This window comes from Oreochromis niloticus, linkage group LG23 (assembly GCF_001858045.2).
Source record: "Oreochromis niloticus isolate F11D_XX linkage group LG23, O_niloticus_UMD_NMBU, whole genome shotgun sequence".
In the NCBI taxonomy this organism is placed as follows: domain Eukaryota; kingdom Metazoa; phylum Chordata; class Actinopteri; order Cichliformes; family Cichlidae; genus Oreochromis; species Oreochromis niloticus.
In genome coordinates this window covers 5,176,300-5,199,900 of record NC_031986.2, presented here as the reverse complement: position 1 = coordinate 5,199,900, position 23,601 = coordinate 5,176,300, and the positions used below count along the sequence as shown (strand labels likewise).

The 23,601-nt window shown below is 39.1% G+C and overlaps 1 protein-coding gene across 5 annotated transcripts in view; it reads right to left on the bottom strand.

Moving 5' to 3' along the window:
- Nucleotides 1–23,601, bottom strand: part of LOC100690528 (beta-1,3-galactosyltransferase 1) — a 189,480-nt gene that overhangs the window by 34,647 nt on the left and 131,232 nt on the right. For 3 of the 5 annotated variants that reach the window (XR_003216393.1, XM_019352180.2, XM_005449930.4), the window contains one exon: nt 20,353–20,444. The exons of the other annotated variants lie outside the window; for them this stretch is intronic. The gene's annotated coding sequence lies outside the window, so the exon portion shown is untranslated. The remainder of the gene's footprint in view (nt 1–20,352; nt 20,445–23,601) is intronic. 5 annotated transcript variants of the gene reach the window in all.

Sequence of the window (23,601 nt, the reverse complement as noted above, 5' to 3'; positions counted from 1 at the left end):
TGGGGATTCCCATGATGCATTGAGTTTTTCCTTTCCAGTCACCTTTCTCACTCACTATGTGTTAATAGACCTCTCTGCATCGAATCATATCTGTTATTAATCTCTGTCTCTCTTCCACAGCATGTCTTTATCCTGTTTTCCTTCTCTCACCCGAACCGGTCGCAGCAGATGGCCCCGCCCCTCCCTGAGCCTGGTTCTGCCGGAGGTTTCTTCCTGTTAAAAGGGAGTTTTTCCTTCCCACTGTCGCCAAAGTGCTTGCTCATAGGGGGTCATATGATTGTTGGGTTTTTCTCTGTATGTATTATTGTGCTATCTACTGTACAATATAAAGCGCCTTGAGGCGACTTCTGTTGTGATTTGGCACTATATAAATAAAATTGAATTGAATTGAATTGAATTGAAAACTGAAGGCTCTCCCTCCCATTCTACTTTTAAATACTCTAGGAACAACAAGTACGCCTGCGGTGTGAGAGCGAAGTGCTCTAATGGAGTGATATGGTACTACAAGGTCATTAAGACTACTATACTATATATATTAGTACGACAGAGGAGATAAATGATGTGGCATATCATCATAATATTTCCTGTATATAAGTAGAGAGAGAGCAAAATAGAGGTAGTAATCCTCATTATATTACTGCTGATAGCGTGCAATTATATCTAACTTCTTTTCCTATCATGAGTAAAATAAAAAAGATGATAAAGATGATAAAGAAAATTATTGTTTTATTTTTCTTTCACACTCACAGACAAATATACATATTTTTCTATTTTGTCTGCATTCATATTCATTACTGAACTCATTCATTCTGTTAATCTCTGAGCTGTAATGGACACGTATTTATGTAAAACGTTTAATAAAAATTGATACTGTAACATGTACATATAACAGACACATGAAACAGAGTATCTGTACGCTACCTAATATTGGTATTTTGGAGTATTACAGCATCAATAAATTATTTGTACAGGGCATTTTGGTTAATTTCTCAGTGAGACAAGTTTACTATTTAGATCTGTGGCTGTCTCCAAGCACACCTATAGACCCAATTCCACAAATGTTAGACTGCGTGTAAATTGCAAATAAAAACAGAAAGCAATGATTTGCAAATCTTATACACCAATATTTTATTCACAATAGAACAAAGAAAAAATATCAAATGTTTAAACTGACTCATTTTAAATGTAATGGCACCAACACAAAACCCTGTCCAACTGAAAAAAAAAAAAAAATGGGCCAAGGCCACTATTTTCCACTTCACATTAACTAACTTACCTGTTGTTTGTCTATTAGATATTGTTACTTTTCAATAATCACGTGTGTAAGGAGTTTCCAGAGACATCCTTCTTTGCAGGAAACCACCAAACAGTCATTTAAAAGTTTTATTTGGAATAAGTACCAAACAAATCCATTTAAATGGTTTAAATGCTTCTTGATACCCATGTTTACCTGTGTGTGCACAGTTTGATATTTAGTCTTAATGTCTTCATCCAGCACAATATGACTGTTTGTTTACCCCCGAGTAACTCACATGAACCCAGCAGAACATATTTGCGATGTGGTAGAACAGGAATACAAAGAAGAACCTCAAAAGGTTTTGGAAACCAAGAATGATATGACCGTAAATACAGGCCCCACATGGTATTAGCATGGTGTTCCTGATAAAGAGCTTGGTAAAAAAAATCCCCTATGGAATAAAATAACATTTAATAAGAACTGCACTCACCTACAACTCAAAATGATTCAATTGAGCTTAAATATAATAATCCGCTTATATTGGCTGCTAAGGCCACAGCTCGAAAGGGCAGTCTAATTAATGTTGACAACCTGCAACTACAAGCTGAAAACTAAATGTTAATTAAACATACAGGTATCTGACTACACTGCTACAGTGCTTACATTAACACTGCATTTACTAAGTACCTTGCTTCTGCTGGTTTACAATGATAAAGTCTACAAAGCTGACAAGCTTAAAATATGAATATGACTTCCTGAAACTTTAACTGAGTGTCTTCTTAAATGTAGGTGATACCAACTGCTTTTTTGGGTATAGTGCATTAGATGTTTAGATTTGGTGCCTTCTTCCCCCCATGCATGACACAAAACTGAACGGGCTTTTCCATAGAAATGTTGCTCAGACAACATCTGCAGGCTCACAGTAAATATTTTATATTGTCATAAAAGGGTGGTTTCCTTTTAGTAGATTATATTAGATTGAGTACAGATAATGGTTTGCCTAGTTCACCTGTACCAGCCTAAAAAAACATTCTCATCTATATGTTTTCTGAAATAAAAAGTTTTTTCTCCAAAAAATGTAAAATTTTTGAGTGAAAGTTCAAAACACTGGACTTACTGTGGCCTACATAGTTGGTCTGTATAAATTCTTGTTTAAGTTAGTAAAATTTAGGTCAATGGTGCCATTGCTACAGATCTGTGATGTACACTCAGATTTTGAATGATTGGAAACTTAATTTCTAAGATTGTTCCACACATATGTGGTATTTTGATCTTTTGAACAGACTTGAAGACTTGAAGTTGAAAAATTCAGTATATATTGGTAGTAAATATATTTTTACTTATCGTGCCAAAAGAAAAAACATAACAGACCTTTAAACAGCCTTTTTCACAAACAAGCCCACTATGAAGCTAAAAGATATATAAATACTGTATTTTCTCCACTATAAGGCGCACTTAAAATCCTTTAATTTTCTCAAAAATCAACAGTGCGCCTTATAATCCGGTGAGCCTTATGTATAAATTGTGGTTGTGCTTACTGACCTCGAACCGATTTTCTGTGTTACACAGTGCTCAAAAATCTGTCAAAAAATGTTTCAGTATGACTTTGGTAAGGTACGAAGCCGCACCGCTTGATGGATTATGGCAGTATTACGGCTGCAGTAGTCAGGAGCCTCGCAGAGTAATCTGGGTCCAAAACTCCGTCCGCTTCAGGTCCCAAAGTCAAACGAACACTGCGGCATCACTGAGAGTTAAAAACTGTCTAAATTCTTTCATCTTTAATAAAATGATCAGCGTTGCTGCTTTACCAGGTTTAACAATTATGTTTAACATCCAGGCATCCATGAAAACAGAATTTATTAAATTTAACAGAGTTAGAAGTTAGCAGGAAGTTAGCTCGCTAGTTTCTACCGAAACATGATATAACATGTTCTGACTGAGATTTCTGAAAAAATTAAAACGCAAAGCTTTGCTGTCACTTCCAACATAAATGAAGCCAGAAAACTAAACAGCAGTGACGTTTGTAGGGTTACTGAAGTTTAGGGTTGCCAACTCCCTGAAAAATAAATAAGGGACACCTCGTGGCCAGGGCCGGGCGACCCAATTGTCTTCACCCTTCCCAGTGTGGTGAATTTTGTAGCTCTTTTATTTTGTGTGTGAAATTACTTTTTCAACCATTTGACTTGAATTTGATTTAAGTAGATGCATATTCTTTGTGATATGACCATATGGGAAACAAATGTTCATTTAGCCATTTATTTTTAGCTCAAAATGACAACATTAACACAATAAAACAGGTCTCTTTCTTAAACAGAAGCCTGTCATGCTTAACTTTTGAGAATATAAGTAAGTCTTTCTTTAAAAGAATCTGTCCTGCTTAAGTTAAAATTATATAAATTAATAGAAAACAGAACGAAAAACATTCTTGTAACAGTGCACATATAGTGCTTTTAGTACAATTGGCTTCAGTTGAGGTATTATTTCAGCTTTTCTAATGCTAATCAGCTGCTCCCGTTTGTAAACCCACTTGTTCCCATGATTACGCATCATAACTCATCATCATTATTCATCTATGTATTATTTTTATGTATTAGTCATCTATTTGTTGTAATCATCTATCCTTGCAGTTGTTTACACAAAATAAATTATATTATCACACTTCTGGCCACATAGCGCTGATATTCACTGCACATGCCCATATTAACCTTAACCAGAGGGTTTTAAAAAAAAAACCCCAGTGTTTACATACCATATCTGCTTTTGCCGTGGCCTGGTGGACAAAAAAATTGGTTAAGGGTTCCCCGAGCTTTCACGCCCCTCATGTTCTTCATGTGCCCACCATTAGAAGCATGCCTATGGAAAAAGTGCGCCGGCATACAGTGCAGTGCGCTATAAAGGTGTTATCGTGCACTTTTCCAGCCAGGTGTTTTCCTTTTCCCATTCCTCCCTGTACTTTTGCAGCCTTTTTTTTCTTTCTCTGAGGGGAACAAACATTGCTGGTCTAACGCTGGGCTTACACTGCATTACACATTTTGAGCCGATCTTTGAGTCATGCGACCGATTTGGTGATCGGCCAGATTGTGGCCTTCATCGTGCATCGTGTACTATACGTGGGGTTATGCCGGGCTCACACTGTGCGATTTTTTCAGTCGCGCGATTCAGCTCCTGCTCAAACTGTACGACTGACTCGCAGGGGTTAGAAGTTCATAGGTCATGATGCAGGGTCTCACACTATACAGCCTGATGCTCTGATGCAACCTGAGTGCTCAAACTGTGCGTTCATAAAATGAAGGTTATAACAGAAAATCTGTCGCTCGCTCTCCCTCTCTGTCTTTCACTCACACAGACACGCACACCACCACCATCAACTTTATGAAAAACATTGATCAGGCAGCTGTGATTGAGCAGCAGTGTAGATCCAACTATTTTCACGGTTGTTGTGGTCGTGATAATTTTGTGAGGCCACATCGAAAAGGCTCAGGTGAGCTTTCCAAAGTTCTACAAGTTGTGCCTCCATCGCTTGTGTCCAGATCACACGCTGCACTGCCGTGCTGCGCCGTCTTTTTCGCTGACATTTGTGTTTGCGCGTGCGCAGTGTGAGAAGCTCCGGTGACACCCTCACGACGGTCGCGAGGATTTCAAACAGGTTTGAAATCCTCCCGACCAAGCGATTGATGATCGGGAGCTGGTCGTGAGGTGTTAATCGCTTCTCGTTACCCCACGTACACTACAGGATGCACGACTCACGATGAAGGACTAACTCGGGCCGATGGCCAAAACGGTCGCACGACTCAAAAATCGGCTCAAAATGGGCCAAAAATCACACAGTGTGAGCCCGGCATAACGAGAAGCGATTAACACCTCACGACCAGCTCCCGATCATCGATCGCTCGTGAGGGTGGCACCGCAGCCGCCCACACTGCTCACGCGCAAACACGTAAATGTCGGTGAAAAAGACGGCGCAGCACGGCTGTGCAGCGTGTGATCTGGACACAAGCGATGGAGGCACAACTTGTAGAACTTTGGAAAGCTCATCCGAGACAGATTTTCTGTTATAACCTTCATTTTATGGACGCACAGTGTGAGCACTCGGGTCGCATCAGAGCATCGGGCCGTATAGTGTGAGACCCTGCATCGTGACCTACGAACTTATAACCCCTGCGAGTCAATCGTGCAGTTTGAGCAGGAGCTGAATAACGTGACTGAAAAAATTGCACAGTGTATGCCCAGCTTTAGGTGTACTGTCGTCCGAGACTTGCACCGCAGTGTCGGCGTTTGTTTCCCTGTTGGCCATGCTTCTTGTTGTGGTCACCTGTTGTCTTCTGGTATTTTCTCCGTAAGCGACCTTTCCTCGACCAATGAGATAAGCGGTAATCTGAATGGTCATACTCAAATTGTCATAAGTGTGCTGTCAGCTCATTGGTCACAAAGCAGGAGATGGGCTGAGAATTCTGTTTTCAAACAAAGCGTTAATTCCATTAACATTTATAGACTACTTTTGATTCTCACTGTATTACGGGACAAAGTGTGTCCCTTATTAGCACAATATAGGACGTGTACTTTTGTTTCTAAATACGGGAGGATTCCGTTTTTTAAGGGACGGTTGGCAACCCTACTGAAGTTGGACTAGCTGGTATATAATGATGTGCTACGTGATCTCTAGCGACACAGCTATGTTAGCATAACATAAACACAGTGAAGCTGGAGGATGAACGCTAACTTTTTTCCACTCGTTAAAAGTTAACGTGAGGGTTCCTGCTGGTTAGAAACAAATGCAATCGCATGTCAGGATCCTGTAAATGGACCAAACTTCAGTCAGGAGAACAACTGAGCTAATCCACCCACAATACGAGGTTAGTCATTAATATACTGCAACAACATGGGAATAGAGCAGCTGTGATAGAATTCAACATTAATGAATCAATGGTACAGAAGTGGAGGAAGCAAGAAGAATGAGTTGAGTAAAGTTTGACTTATCTGACTGTTTTGTTTCGCTTAATGCGCCTTATAATCCGGTGCACCTTATGGTCCAAAAAATATGGTAATAAACTCCAATTTGAACTATGGTATAGTCAAAATTTATAAAACAGACTTAATTTTTTATTCAGTAGGACCCAAAACATGTTACTGAGCCCAAAAAACTCCAACCTCTTAAAAGGGACTTTTTCCTCCCCACTGTCACCGAGTGTGTGCTTATACAGGGTCATGATTGTTTGGCATTCTAATATTGCAGGGTATTTACCTTAAGACAACTGTTGTTGTGAATTGGCACTCTATAAATAAAACTGAACTGAATTGAACAACAACAAAAAAACAGCAGGCGCTTGAACCACTATGACATTATGTGCCTCCCTCTGTGTGTGTATGCAGAAGGCACAATAACCTGTGGTCCAGCTGCCCACAGCTGCCACAGGCTCTCTGAGGTGAGGCTGCCATCTCTAGCCAACAAGAGATCTGGTGAGAGGCCATGCTGTTCAGTATGGCCCCCAGTAAATAAATGATTTCACCTGTCAGAGCTGCTAAACTTCAGCTTCACAAGGGTGAAAGCATGTCTTTGAGTTAATTTTATTTTTTTGGCTTATGTGTATGTGTGTGTGTGTGTGAGAGAGAGAGAACAGCATGATGAGCAACAGAGGGCAGAGTGTGGATACTTTTGCTGGAGTTTGACATAAATCCTGACAGAAGTACACAGGCTACTTTCCATTGTTCTGTCAGCCTGTCAGACACAGTTTGGCTTTAAAAACCACACATGTATCAGCATACAGAGATGTGCGCGCACACACACTGTGCAGCCCTCTAAACTTTTAACCTCATAACGCATCAGTGCTGGCTGAAGGAGTATTCAGAAAATTATATTAACCTGTGCTTTTGTTTGTGTCAGAGCAGCCTGAGGGAAATGCTATGAGATCAGAGGGATTATGTACAGTACAGCATGTTGAGTGTGAACGGCTGTGTGGAGTGAGGCAGCCAGGGAGGAGGGGAATAGAACAGCACAGGTGAGAAACATTAGGGGGTGTGTACTTATTTGTGGATTTCTTTCTTTCTTTAATTTAACAATATGAATGAAGAGTCATGATGTTAAAATGAACCTAGTGACATTTTGGGGCAGTGAGCAGGGAGGCATGGATATAATTTTGAAAGCATCTGTGCACTCCTGAAAGAAAAGAGGACACTGATTGTAAATGATACCAGCAAGAGGCCTGATGAAAGATTAGGTTCCTTTGTGAAGAGGTAAACCGGGTTAACTGGTGTGGATACTGGCTCACTGTACCTCCAGCTGCGTGTCTGGATCTTTGAATGCCACTTTAATGAGAGCTTTTCAAACGCCTCCACCTCTGGGCCAGACTTTGACAGATTAGCCTTTGTTACACAGAGGGAGGGAGGACAGTAAAGGTAAAGGGAGGACCGTGAAAAAGAAATCGGTAGAAGCCATAAAATATCTGCAGCGGCTTTAATGGGATTGTTGATCAATACCAGTGACTCAAAGACTATTCTGCCACCTTCTGTGGCTTCAAGTTTCAAGCCTTGTAAATAAAACACCCATTAGATGACTTAACACCCCTTTAAAGAATTTCTCTAATTAGAATTAAGGAGACGTAAAGAGGCTACATTTAAAGTTAAGCATTTGGGAGAGTTAACGTAGTCTGTTGGAGGCTTTAGAGGTTTTCAATAGCCTCCACTAAAGCCTGGGTGGTGGGATCTTCTATTGCCACTGTTGTTACTATTTCCCAAAGTTTGAATAATTACAATGAATAAAGGGGAGATTTCAGATTATATTGTGACCTGATGTTACAACTTTCTGTGACAGCTGCAAATGATTAATATCTTAATCATTTACAAATTTACCCTGACAACTTATATTTTAAGCAGCATCTCTAAAACGAATAAACAGTTATTTCAAACACAAAGCACTCTACAGCCTGTTCATGTCATGATGAATGAATTCATTCATTTACGTTTATTTGTCAACCTCCAGTCTGTGTGCCAAATATCCCACATGTTGCTCTCTGATACATCCATCGGAGTATGAACGCGTGTGTGAATGTTAGATAGAAAGCACTTAGAAAAAGTGCTTATGTAAATGAACAAGTTGTGTGAAGCGTTTTGAGTGATGAGTAGAAAAGCGCTATATAAGAACCAGTCTATTTACCAATGTTGCTTCAGTTCATTGAAGATTGTGGTCATTAATTTATGCATGGGTCTCTTAAGTTCCCACCACAGCGTTGGTGGAAGTACAACATTGGAACACAAACACCCATTTTTTTGTGGGAACTTTGTTAAGCTGAACCTCATCCATGTTTAGAGAAGCAACTTTCTGCTGGCAACTCAACCAAACAGGCCTAACATTTTCTAACTCTACTGTCTTGAACTTGAACTATAGAATCTGAGATACAGCTGGGGGTTTTTCAAAGTCTCTGAGGATTGGTAAATGGACTGGTTCTTAGATAGCACTTTTTTTCTCTCTCTATCTGAGCACTCAAAGGACTTTAATGGGGGTTAGTATCCTGCAAGGATATTTAGCATGCAGATTGGAGGGATCGAACCACCAACCTTGCAATTAGCAGATGACCTGCTCTACTACCTGAGCTTCAGCCTCCCCCATTCATCGGGATGTATTTGCTTCCCAATGGTTACACAGATTATGGTACTGCGTTAACAAACAGCTGATTGTTCCACATGTGCATATGGCCCAAAATTCTGGTTTTGTAGAGGTGGTAACGTTTGCTGATGATCAATTAATCTAGTGCATTTCATTAACAGCACCTGGCTGCTACTTATCTTATTGATTCCTATGGAAGTAGTTTTCATAACAGAAATATTTACTAGGGATATAATTATCAAATGTCATATGTCTCTGTAACACAGACAAATACCCATCCCTCTTTCTTCATTTATACACTAACTTAGCTCCATCTCAGGCTATTTTTTAAGGCTGTAAAGTTTAGACCAGTGTTTGATCAGTGTCATGAGCTGTGGTCTGTGACTGGAGTTTAGCTGCTCTTTTGCTAAGCTCTGACAGGTCGGGTGTTCAGAGGGCAGTGAAGGCCATGTGTCTGAAAATGCTCAACTTGTTTTTGTTGGATCCAGTCAGCATGGTGAAAAAAGCAATGTGGTCAACAGAACAGGATAACCGCTCTGATAGAACAGCAGAAGGTAAGAAGTATTAGAGGAAACTTAAAGTCCTCTTTTGTGTAGGCTGGTGGCGTGATGGTCAAAAATGCTTTTTTTTCATCTTGAAAACACATTCTGTGAACTAGGGCTTCTCAAGAATCCTAATTTTTACATTTCAATTCGATTAAGCAGTTTGTTGTGATAGTTTGACAATACATTTTTGTTAACAATTTAGCACATATTTATTTCAGTTCAAATTAAATTACTTTGGCCTAATTTTACATCACCTTAAACATATAAATGCAAAAACCTAAACATATGAAGTCATGAAAGTGAATTTATGCATTTTCCTGCCAATTATTATTAAATAATCAATGCCTTTCATTTAAACAATATAGGAAGCGGTGGTGCAGTGGGTTGAGGGGCAGTGCCACGGGGAGGCTGGTGGACACAGCTGATAATGGTTATCCAACTGTGCCTTTTCAGTAGCGTACTGGGACCGGGCGAGGAGAGGAGGACAGGAGAGACGGGGCTGCAGCTGTGCATCAAAGCTGGAGCCGTGCTGGCTGTGTATACGAGGGCAGCTATCACTGTAAATAAACGTGCACCAAAAAATCTCTTTGTGTCCTTTGTGCCTTGACTGTGGTCACAGAGAAGTGTAACAAGCTATTTCAGTTTGTCTTATTCTTTGTTGTTGAAGGATTATCTTTTTTCCTGTCTTCCTTCTCTCACCCCAACCAGTCGCAGCAGATGGCCCCGCCCCTCCCTGAGCCTGGTTCTGCCAGAGGTTTTTTCCTGTTAAAAGGGAGTTTTTCCTTCCCACTGTCGCCAAAGTGCTTGCTGATAGGGTGTCATATGATTGTTGGGTTTTTTCTCTGTATGTGTTATTGTAGGGTCTACCTTACAATATAAAGCGCCTTGAGGCGACTGTTGTTGTAATTTGGCGCTGTATAAATAAAATTGAATTGAATTGAAGGATAATATAGCTCTTGATTGTTTGGACAAACTCTGAGTGGTGAGGAGGATTTGAGAAACGTCACTGAAATAACATGTGTAGCAGGATTTTATATTCCTGCCACTGTTACACTAAAAAGAACTTAAAATAGATATGATATGGTGTATTACAGTTACTTAAATAAAAATACTTTTTTTCCTTTCCTGTTCGGCAGTGTAGCAATCAGAATTGTTGTTTGAAGGCAAAATGCCAAACAGATTTACTTTCACAAGTGGAGCATTACGGCATTACACCTGTGTGGACACTTGTGTGTACACCGATGTGCATGAGGGCACTTGTGTTCCTAAGGTTTCTCCATGTAGTGTCTAATAGTGGGTGCTGTGCCCCACTCCCCAGGACCTGAAGCAAGCATGGATAAGACCCGGGCCCCAGACATGCAGAGGCCTCCCAGAGCATGAGAGCGCCAGGAGGACCACCACAGGGACAACCACGGCCCCCATTCAGAGAAGAGCAAAGGGAAACCCATCCTGATCATCTCTTGACCTGTATAGTGCACTCCATACAGAATTTTGTTTTGTATTAATTGTAGATTGGGGTTTCTAGTCATTTTAAAGGTTTTTAAACATATCTGGGAGCAGAAGTTGTGGTCAAAGCTGACTGATAGAATTCTACTGGAAATCCATCTGGGCCTGAAACCTTTTAACTGGGCATATTTTTTAGGGCTTCTTGGAGTTCACCTGATGTCAGCGGTGAATCCAGTGCTTACTTGCTTGACTGTCTGATAATAGAAGGGTTAAGTTATCAAGAAATTGATCAATTTTGTCTTTGGGTTTATCTGAGGTGAATATAAAGTTTTGTAAGAGTCCCTGAAAGAGTTGTTTATTCTATCAGGATCATATACTGTATTCCCAGTTAAGACTTTAACAGAACATATAGTTGTTTTTTTTCTTTATTCATTTTTTTATTTTTTTATTGAACTTTTAATTGCAAAGCAGGAAAACAGCAGTCACCAGCATATACATACACAGGACAAAGATGCATCTACATGTAGAGCAGGACGTGGGAGGTAGAAAGAAAAACCCAACAGCAATAGTAACAAACAATGAAAAAGGTTAACAATCGTCCCTTTGTTGCCAGGCTAAATCCCGTAAGCCCGATTTTAACCTCTGAGCAGAAGGAGTGTCCAGATGGGCCAAAAAAGGGTCCCATGTGCGATAGAAAAGGAAAGGTTTGTCCTTAAGTGCTGTGGAGAAGGCTTCCATTGGCACAGTACATATCACAGACTGTAACCACTGGTTGACAGATGGAGCCTTATCAGAAATCCACAGTACCATAATGCACTTTCGAGCGTAGTGTAGCAGTATGTGAAGGAGATCTTTGCTGCGAAAGCCGGCAGGTAGCTCATCATTTAGTCCTAACAAGCAAGTCCTTGGACCCAAATGCAGTCGGCAATTAAATATAGTACATAGCTTATCTATGAGTGATCTCCAAAACTGTAGAATAACAGGACAACTCCACAGACAATGAAAAAAGGAACCAACAGCAGACTGACATTTGTTACAGAGATTAGGCAAAGCTGGAAACATTATGTGCCTTTTCTCAGGTGTAATATAAAGCCTATTTATAAGTTTAAACTGCCTTTCCCAAATAGAATTAGATGCCAAGGCTTTAAAAGGACGACAACACAACTCATCCCAAGCTTCAGCATCTATAGCGCCTACGTCTGATTCCCATTGGCCCTTGATTTTGTTAGAGTTATCCATTCTAAGATCAGAGAGAATGTTATAAATCTTTGTAGTGATACATTTTAGTTGGGTAGTTTTTACCATGAGTGATTCTATAGGAGAAAGACCAAACCCTCCATTAAAATCCTTCAATTTAGAAGTAATATAGTGCTTTACCTGAAAGTACTTCAAAAAATCCTTATTGGTCAGACCAAACTTGCTTTTCAGTTGATTAAAAGTAAGAAGAGAGTTCTCATGAACAAGATCACCCACTGTATTAATCCCTTTTTGAGACCAGCCCGCAAAACCAGCCCGAAGACCAGGTAAAAAAGTCAGGGTTTTCATGAATAGGAGTAAGGAGGGAGAAACAATTATAATATCCTTCCAGGTGCCTGACTTTGCGCCAAATAGTGAGCATATTCTTTAACACCATATTATCTTGTGTTAGAACTGTGGTTTTACCTGTGGAAATATATAGCAGGTTCCGCAACGGAATGCCCTTTAAAGAAGTGGACTTGGCGCTGAGGTAAATGGAATCCGGATCGTCCATAAACCATTATGTAAGAAATTTAAACTGTGCAGCCAAGAGATATTGTGGGGGGGAGGGAGTGGCAAGACCGCCTTTCTGAACAGGCAAACACAGAAAACTGTATCTCAATCTAGGTCTTTTCTTACGCCATATAAAAGAGATAATTGAACCATTTAATTTTGACAAAATTTTTTTGGACAGAGCAAGCGGTAACATCTGGAATAAATACAAGAGGCGAGGGAGGATATTCATCTTGACCAGATGAATACAACCTAAGAGAGACAGAGGGAGGCTGCACCACCTATCCAAATCGCGATTGATTGTCTGAATTAAAGGGGTGTAGTTCAGACTATACATTTCTTTTAGATTCGGTGAAATCTTAACTCCTAAATAAGTGAAACCGGAGGGAGACCAACGAAAAGGCTGAGAAATGTTTGGATCAACCTCATTTAGAACAGAGAGGGGCATAGCCTCACTTTTAAAAAAATTGATCTTGTAGCCCGAGAAGGTGCCGTATTGGGAGATTAACGAAACTAATCTAGGAATTGAGTGAGCAGGAGAATTTAGAAAAATTAAAACGTCATCTGCATAAAGTGAAATCTTATGTTGAGAATTGTTCAAACAGAGTCCTTCAATAGCAGCATCCTTCCTAATGGCTGTGGCAAGGGGTTCCATAGCTAGGGCGAATAACAAAGGGCTCAGCGGACAGCCCTGCCGACTGCCACGTTCAATACTGAAATTGCCTGACCTATAACCATTGGTAATCACTGCCGAAAGAGGGGAAGTATAAAGGATCTGGATCCATTTAACAAAGTTGTCACCCAAACCAAATTCTTGAAGTGTGAAAAGAAGAAACGGCCATTCCAGACGGTCAAAGGCCTTTTCAGCATCAAGTGAGATGACTAGAGCCTCAGGGTTAAACAAAGATGAGTGCTGAATAATGTTAAGTAGGCGCCTCACGCTATGTGTGGAATACCGCCCCCGTATAAAACCAGTTTGATCATTCTTAACAATCGAAGGTAGTATTGGCTCAAGACGTATAGCGAGGACCTTAGCAAGTATCTTCAAATCAAGATTTAAAACAGATATAGGCCTATAGGAAGCGCATTCTTCAGGAGGTTTCCCCTTCTTCAAAATTAGCGAAATATTAGCCTCCATTAAGGAGGGGGGGAGAGTGCCTGCCTCAAAAGAGGACAGAAGCATCTTATACAGTGGGGAAGTTAGAATCTTACTGAATTTCTTAATTCTTTATTCATTTTTAACTGGTTAGGTAGAAATCTACCTGATTTGTTACTAGGTTCAAAAAGTCTTTGTACTACTAAGAATTGATTTCTTTTTATCAATAAATTCATGTAATTCTAGTTTTGCTTTATGTATTTTGCTCAGCATTTCCTGTTCCAGCGTGGTCATGTAGGCTTCTTCTAAGGATTTAATGGTTTCCTCTAATTCCTGAATCTCTGAGCAGATGCTGATGTTCCAGGCAGGTCATTATAGTCTAAATATAAAGTCCATTCTTTTGAAAAATATTTAATAAAGTTTTCATCTTTAGGCAATAATGTTTTAAATCTCTTTAAATTGTTTGCGATTTAAAGGGCTAACACAAATGCCTTCATGCTCAAAAATCAAAGCACCGTCTTTTGAGCTCATCATCTGTGATAGCTGATTTTATTCCTGCATTTCATGAATTTATCTCCTGTGTAGCAGCAAAGCACACTGCAAGCACAATCTCCTGCAGGTTAAACTGGAGTAACCAAATAGGTTTTGTATTGATCGACCCTGAAACACTGTAAACACACCAAGTGCACTCAGCAACATTAAAACTCCAAAGAAGACCTTTACTGTCTGCAACAATCAAAAAGAAAAACACAGAATTGGCTAGTTCTGTTTCATAAAAACTGCCACTGTCAGACCAATACAGCTTATTTTCCTAGTTTTAGGGAACTACCACTAGTTTGCGTAAAATCATTTAAGAGCTTCACACAATTATAAGACATAAGTCTTATTTAATTAAATGCAAAGAAAAATTCTAGAATTTCTGTCACTATGACATTTGACAATAATGAATTTGCTTTTCAAAACAGTTCTAATTAAAGTAATAATGTTTAGAAAGTAAGTAAGATGTAAGAAAATCTTTCATTTTCTTCACTCCAAAATAATTGGATAATTATAATCCGCAAAACCTCAGTATCTGTCAGGATGCTTTAAAATAAATTACACAAATGATACTAAGTTAGCAAGAATTAAATTATTTAGCAAAAACAAAACAAGGGACACATTAAAGAAAGAAAACTTCCTTCGGCTGATCCCACAGTGGATAGATCGTTTTTTCATGCCGGATGCCCTTTCTTCAAACACTGCTGGGGATTTGTGTCATTAAAAATACAACATCCATTATTAATGCTAGTTTATTAAAGAGACATTCCTCTAAAGTCATAAGTGCATATTTAATGGAAAATTAATGATATTTACAGATCAGAAAGTTCATTCACTGAAAAAGACTTTATAGATTAGATCGTGTCGATTTTAAAAATAAACACACTGATGTGATATCATTTTTCTTGCATTTATTCTCATTGTCATTTCAGTGGACTTAGAAGTGACTCCTGGTTTCTCAACCCTCCAGCTGATGGTTATAGATTTAGTGATTGTTTAATGAGGGACAGTCTCCCACATCAAGAAGTGAAGCCACAGCACACAGTGAATTTTATTTCACTCTGTGCTGCGTCTTTGTGGTGCAGTGTATCAGTGACGACAGGAAGTTATCCAGCAGTGGCCTTACTGTTTTTGATGGCTATCAGACAGCAGATCTATCTGTAAGATTACCTGCTGGATTGCTTGGCTTCTTCTAGGAAGGATCGATTTCTGCCTCCACCACCACCACTCCCGTTCCACCCCACCACAAAACGATGGCTGTGCATGTGTGCGAATATGTGCAATTCGCCAACAAAAGTACAGTTTCAGTGAAGTGCATGCCTTCAATTTGCTATCTCTCCTCAACTTGCTTTTCTCTCTTACTTTCCCTTCCCCTTTCTTTAGTCCTCTAATCTCTTCTCCCGTCTGTCCTTGACCACATGTAAAACGGCTTCCATCACAGCAGGATCAGTCAGCTCCTTGTAGAAATCACTAGGGTTTAGTCTCTACCAAAAACAACCTCTGATTCATGGAACTTCAGCTGCAGGGCAGCCTGACAGCTGAAACCAGGTCCTCTTCTCACAGTATTTCTCATTACTCCATTCCTTTGTGCAATAAGGTTGGCTCTTCAGATTAAATGACTACTCATTTATGACCGACATGGGGAGTGATGTCTGCATGGTTCTCAGTTTAATGATGCTCAGTCTCATGCTGGCTGGCTCATTGCATGAATGACAAAAAGATCTCTGCAGCAGATGGCAACATGAACCCGATTCAAGTAAATGATATCAGCTAAGAAGGCCTTACAAGAGTGAAGCCCTGAAATTGGACATTTTAGCCACTAAGGAAGTTCTCTCATCTGCCTGCATTTATTGACATTTGAGCTTATACCTGCTGCTCTATTCTTTTCCGTATTTCTACTTTTCCATACAGTCAAACCTTCACCAGATTCACCAGATTATAAGTGACCCATTTCGGGTTAGGGTTTGGTTAAGATGAGTCCTTTCTGAAGCATTATCATCTATTTGAAACACCCAGATGGAAAAACCTTTGTTTCTAGTGTAGCAACATTAACGTTTACAGCAGTAAAGTCACAACATGAATTCAAAACAGCCAAGTGAAAGCTACCCTCTTAACACTGATCAAAATAAAACTGCTCAATGAAAAAACAAGGAACCTCTAAATTTTTAAGGAGCTTTGACAGAAAGCTACTGGGCTTCTTTAAGTTTTGTAAAGAAGTTTCACCTCTTATCCAAGATGCTTCTTCAGTTCTAAGAGTCCCAGGTATTTAAACCCCAGTGGGGTTGTTCCTTAAGAGTATTAATTATGCACTTAAACACCTGAGCCAAGGTGTGAAAAAACACCTGGATAAATATCGTCAGAGGTTTTGGGTAAAACTACTGTGACACCTTGAGTGAGGCCTCCCCTATCATGTGACCTATTGAGGTCAAAATTGCAATGTAGTTGGCAGACAGCTGGCGTTGTAAGCCACCCCCTCTTTTTAAAAATGGTGATTCACAGTGGACATAGATGGCCATTCATGATATTTTATATACTAACTATGCTACATACAGACAACTTTTCATTTAGATTGTCCATAGCAACTCATATCAACAAGCAAACGTTGGTCGTTTAAAACAATTGGATGAGAACACTTGAAAGAGCTGCTTTTATACAGTTTTCAGCTTTATTAATGTGTAAGCAAGGACTCTTGTTGGCTTTTTGCAAGTTCTTTGATTCCATCTATGTGGTTTGTATCAGCAGTAGTTCACTTGGGTTTGCCTTTTGTGCATTTGTTTAAGTCTTACCAAACAGGGCTAAATATAAGTGGTCAAATGTTCATATGATGTGCCCTGCTTTCAAATGAAAGGATTTTTCCTATTCATTTTGTTTCAGTAACTCTTTTATGGTGTGTATTTCATGCATGTTCATTTCGCAATGACAATGAAAATATGATTACTCTGTAAGTGCTATTTATCAAAGTAACATTTATTTTGACAAAGTAAACCATTTTAATCTATATTTCTTTCAAAGCTTCTTTCTGTGTATGTGTAACGTTGGTAGGGTCGGTGTATTCTCTGCAGGACTTTTATCTTATTCTGATAGAACAAGACATGATGATGCCAAGAGTAACAAAGTTCACAAACAGCGAGCACAAAGGCTTGTTTACCCTTCCCTCCTGAGCTGAGATCACACATCCTTTTAAATGAAGCTCCTTTTTCACCTTTCACTCAACAAACAACAAACGGTAACAACAAACTCTCCACCCACTCAATGCTGTGAAAAAGACTAGTTTAGTGTGTAGTTGTTAGGATGTGTCAATTAAGTTGTAACTGACTGTCACCCTCTCATTGATTTCTAAGTATACTTTTTCATTTGCTATGGTTGGATAGTCTGTTGTGGCAATGGCTACAATACAGACAACAGAGTTGTTCACCGCCTCTTTCTTCTAATGCTGCTTTCTGTCTCTGTCCTTGAAAGGAGCATGTCTAAAAGCTGCTGGAATATAACAGCAGAAGCACGGTAAACTAAGTTGGTCCAACCGCAGCCAGCCACTCTCTCGGATTGTTTTTTTTTTGTGCTTGGCTTTTTTTTTTGCAATAAACTGTTGGGTGGGATTTCGGGAAGCAAACAAAATTACACATTAAAAAACAAAATCTCCCCGTCTCCCTCTGGTTTCATATCTAAAGATATCTAGATATCAAATTTTGCAAAACAAATTTGAAATCAGTACTTAAATTTGTACTGTACTGTACAAAAATCTAACCTAACTTTAGCCTAAGAGGATCACAATGATGTGACTAATGCCAGACTGCACTAGACTACATACACACACACACACACACACACACACACACACATATATGAGAGGTTTGAGGTAGGTGTACCCCCTGAATATTACTGGCTGCAGGCTTTGGAAAATGACTGGTAGTAATGGAACGTGAAAGCAGATTATTAGTTAGTTTTGCCTTAACATACAAAACTTGAACAGTTCTCTACTGCCAGGAAATAAAATAAGCGCAGTGCATAATTGGAAATTATGGAATATGTAATACAACATATATTGTAGCATAGAAAATGTTACCTGGGATTATACAGACTCAGTATATACAGTACTTGTACATAGACAAACTAAATTAGCTGTGGCTGACATGAAAAAAGGTTATGAAATACGTTACAGCGTGCGACAAATTTTAGAGTAGTCTGTCTCTCCACACTGTACTCCGACCAGAATTACAGCAGTCAATACGCAATAATGTGGGAATGTAATTTTTACCATTCAGTGACCAGGCCTGCATTGCAGCGTGCATTAAATCACCAATTAAAGCACCCATAGTCAGTTTTAAGAGTGTAGCGATCATCTTTCCATTGGTTTAATTAGGCTAATTAATTGTTATTTGAAACATTGCTCATTGTAATTACATTTAATCAAGGGGTGACCTATTAGATGGCGAGAATCATAATGGTTGTGAAGAAGACCTTTCTGCTGGTTACTTAAGCTTGACTCACTCTTGATAAAAAGGAGAGCTGGTATTTTAATTCATATTGTAGATATAGTTAGACCAGACTAAAATAAAACAAAGGCCTACTTCTGAAAAAACTCAAAGGAATAGTTCATTATTGCAAATGCACATTTTTGCACTCTTGCATAGTCAAACTATGTCTGTGTAAAAATTCATATCATCACTGAAATGAAAATCATCAGTTTTCATTTATAATGCCCCATCTTTAGGCCACTTGAATGACCTAAAACGGAGGGAAGTTCCTTCCCTTTAGGAGAAGGAACCTAAAACACTGCACCAAGGCCCAGTATAAGAAGTTGGGGTTAATTTGAACTATGAATTGTGCACAGGTACTCTAATAGAGCTTAAAAAAAATATAAAGTTGAAAACAAGAATAAGATTCCTTTAAAAGATCTAGCATATGATATAAGTCACAGATCGTCATTCTTCTGAGGGAATTTAACCACCCTCTCTGGACATAATCCAACTGATGAGACAGGCAAAACAAAACTGAACATGACGCACAGGACAAATGACTATCAGAATAAAACAGGAAACAGACAGAGCCCAGTCACAGGAAAACATGGAAAACACACAGACTCAGACTGACTGAATACAGGGAACGGGCGACAAGACTAGGAAGACAGAATGAGGACAGAGAAACAGAGAAACCAAACAGACAAAAAAAAGAACAAAAACTAGACACACCAATGAAGTCGGTGTCAGAAATACACAAATTCATGAAGATGTAAATAAATGTTTTAAGTCATTTCTCATTTTTAATGACTAGTCTTATTTTTGTCCAGAGTGGAAGCCCCTGAAAATGTACCCAATCCAGAATTCCAGTTTGATACTACACAATAACCAAATATCCCAACTGGGAAGGGTTAAACTTGAAACTTTCAAACAATCTCTTTTTTTCATTAGGAAGGAAATAATTATGACAAAGAATCTTTCCAAATTTCGCTGGGCAAATAGAAAACATTTTTAACGATCTGTGAAGGAACACACAATGAGCCAGCTTTTAGAATAAAGATGATAAACATGCAGAATATTCAAGTTTTTTTAAAGGCCTGGGCTACAGTACATCAGCCACATTTTATACCCCATGATGGCAAACCTCCATATAACATGAGAGAGGAGATCGCTGTGCTGAAAATCACTGCAAAAAGGTATCTGCAAACCACAAAGCTCTACAAGTACAAGACCCAGAATGACTGGCTTCACCTTCAGTTAAAGTAGTGCAGAGAAAATGTACAAAAAGCCATTCAAGAGCTTCAAGAACAACTGGGAGAGGCTCTCAGGAGCAGACCCGAGTCTAACACTGAGGAGAACTTCACCCCTGAGGTGAGTGAAGCTTCTGTTGAATACAGCAAGACAGCTAACACCACTGCAGAGCTGAGTCTGGAGACCTCAACACAAACAGCAGAAGCTCCACACACAGACTCTGCAGAGCTGAAAACAACTAAGAAGCAGCATGAGGAGATCGAACGGCTCCTTAAAACTCAAAAACATCTGGAAGAGGAAGCTGCAAAATGCAAAGAACAAGAAGAGATTGCAGAGCTCAAAGCCAAACTCTGCACCACTGACACCCTGCATGAAAAAAGGTTTCGAAGACACAGAACTTGAAACAAGAGCTGGAAAAGACCAAAGCTTCCTACCTGGAAATCGTAGAGAAGCAAAAATAGGAGAATGCAAACATCACAAAGAAACAGACGTAGAGAAGATTGTACTGCGGCAGACTTTGCAGTCTCTGCAAGAGACAAGAAAAAAACAAGAAACAGAGGCCATCATTACTGAATTAGAAAATCCTCAGGACCAAAATAAGACAGGACAGGAGTCAATTGAAGAAAAACAAGCAAAAGTGGGGAAGCAAAGAAAAAGAAAAAGCCCAAAAAGAAAAAGAAAATGAAGCACATTGACAAAATGAAGTTTTTCCTCCCCACTGTCACCCAAGTGCTTGCACACAGCTTGTTTTTTTTTTCTTTAATTCAGTTCAGTTCAATTCATTAAAAAAAAAAAAATCGGAATTGTGAAGATTGAATTTTGTCTGATTTAAAGTATTTAAAAATGTCAAATAACCACAACGTAACAGCAGAAATAGTTTTTTGCTCTGTGGATAGTTTCCACTATATCTGTGCTGTTGATGCCTTTGGGAGCATTTTTTATCAGTTAACCTGTTTTGGTTTTATCTGTACTAGCACGCCCCCGGGCTCCACGCGGGAGACAGGGAACAAACAAACATAAATACACACCTGTAAACATAACATTCATTATGAAACAGAAAACTGGACACGTGACAGCAGTGTGAGAACTTTATCGCGTCTCTCACATCATTCATACTTCAGTGCAGGAAGATGTAGTTCACTGTCAGCTTTTACAGCCACGAGTGAAGGATCTGCTATCTGTTTAAAGTCAACACAGCTACAATGTACATTTGTATCATCCCCTGTGTTGTGAATTTTATGAGCCATGTATCTGCTGATACATATGAGAAAGCAGCTTGCAGTGATGTATCTTCCTACTGCCATGCAGGCACGAAAAACAGACAAGAAAAAGATATATAACTGTAACAAGACACTGCATTTTTAAATTATTTATATAAGAGCTTATAGGAAACATTTAGGATTAGATAATGCAAGATATAGATACCGCTGCATTTTACACAGTCACATAGAAGTGAAATCACAGTTCATTCTGATGAGTAAGTGAGAAAGAGGAGCAGACACTCAATATCTCTCAGTACAACCAGTCTAATAGCTTCTTGTAAGGACAGGATCAGGTCTCACAGTGGAGGGAGCGACTGTGGCTATAAATCCAGCACACACGCTCTTTGAGAAATACACACATATATCCAAGGCTAAAGATATTGGCAGGAATGGGAATGAACATGAATAAAGATTTTCTGTTGTGCATGCTGAGGGCTTATTTGTAGTCTCTTGTTTAATTACAAAGCTTCTCATTCATATGTCTCTCTTTACACTGTATTCTCAATTTCCTAAATATCATCTGTTGTTTTTCATCTCCAATTCTCACTGTTTCTATAATACCCAGATGGCATTATTATGTCATGATAGCAGGTGTTTCATTAAGACTTGTAGTGCTGATACTAAGGATTGAGAAATTTACAGACAGGGATCTTTGAGGACATTTTGATGACCTAGGCTACGCATTGAATGGTACCCCTGAGACAATGGATGACAATGTCTTTTAATTCAGCTTCAATTGGTAACTGGACAGAGTGAGGTCAACACAATCACACACTCCAGCAATCAGCATTGGTATACATGCAACAGTGTCGTAATTATGTGTCGAAAGCCTACATTAGCCACACAGATATGGGAAATGTAGATACAGTTACAGTGCCTTGTGACATTAAATATCTGAACACATTTACAGTGTTACCCACCACCACTGCTGTAACTGATCACTATGGCTGTTCACAGATACAACATCAATGTAGCTTTTTTTCTGCTCCAGGGTAGATTATGTTCGAGATAACCATTAAAGATCTAAGAAACCACTGATTACTGATCAAACATTTCTCTGGAAATTAGTGTTACAGTCTATCAAAAATCCCAGTTTGTGGATAGTAAGAGGGCATATAGCTGAGCATGAGTGACATCCATCCATCCATCCATTCTCTTCTGCTTATCCAATTCAGGGTCACGCTGGGGGTGGAGCCTATCCCAGCTGTCTTAGAGCAGCCTGGACAGGTCGCCAGTCTGTCGCAGGGCATAAGTGACATATAGATATTTAATTCATTTCATTTCTTTCCTTCATATAGTGGGTAATTCTACAACAGCAAAGCCATGTCCTTGCTGACCAGAGCCTACTCACCAGCTCAAATTCTGTTTTCCTGTTCTTTAATCTCATCCACTGTGAACAAGAGTGTTGCAGTCACAAGAATAACGCTACTGTCTTAACAATACAGCTTAAGAATTAATTAAATAAATGTATTAGTATTATACAATACTTTTTTAATACTACTTTTCAATATTTTAATAGTTTTTAAATACTTTTTAAAATATACTGCAGTGGATTTTTAAAACTTGGATTTGGGTTGTACTGCTCATATGTATACAAAAAAGTCCCACTCGCTGGAGGTGGAATGTGTGTTCCTTAAACTCTTTACCTCGATTAGAGGCTGTGGACTCTGAGGGTTCTGCACAGTGTCTTAACTGTTCCTAGGACTGCACTCTTGTTACACAGACCTCTGATGTTGTTCCTTGAATCTACTGGAGCTTCTAATGATCCAATTTCTGGATATCAGCACCAATGCTCCTATTGCCATTGCGCTTGGTCTTAAGAGTCCTGGTCAATCAAGAAGGGGGTGCTTTGGCACTCTGGTGTTGATTCCAATGCCTTTCTGAGCTTTGCTCATGTATTGTCTTCCTACTCAGGTGGTTGATGTAATGCCTAAGAGGAGTTTTCATGTTGTGGTGAGAGAGGTAATTGCAGTTGGAAAGATCCTTCATGATTACAATTGCTGTTCCTTTAGGAATAGAATAGAATAGAATAGAATCAAACTTTATTAATTCCTTGGGGAGGTCCCCTCAGGGAAATTATGATTAGAGCAAACACCAGTTCATGTTAAATCCAAAAAAAAGAAAAAAAATAGAAATACCAAACAGGTACAGTAGATGCCCATATGGAAAAGAAATAGAAAAAACTTATAAAAGACTTGCATAAGATGTGACCTACTTCATATAGTGATTCATATAAGTCTTATATGATTTACTCATGAAAGTGGCCACTTTCATATATTGTTTTTGTAAGTATCCAAAACATACAAGTTTCATTTATATAATTTTTCTAGGGATCTTATATCTGTTTTCACTCTTGTATGCTTTTCATACAAGTTTCACACAAGACAGGTACAAACTTTATAAGATTTATATATATCTTTT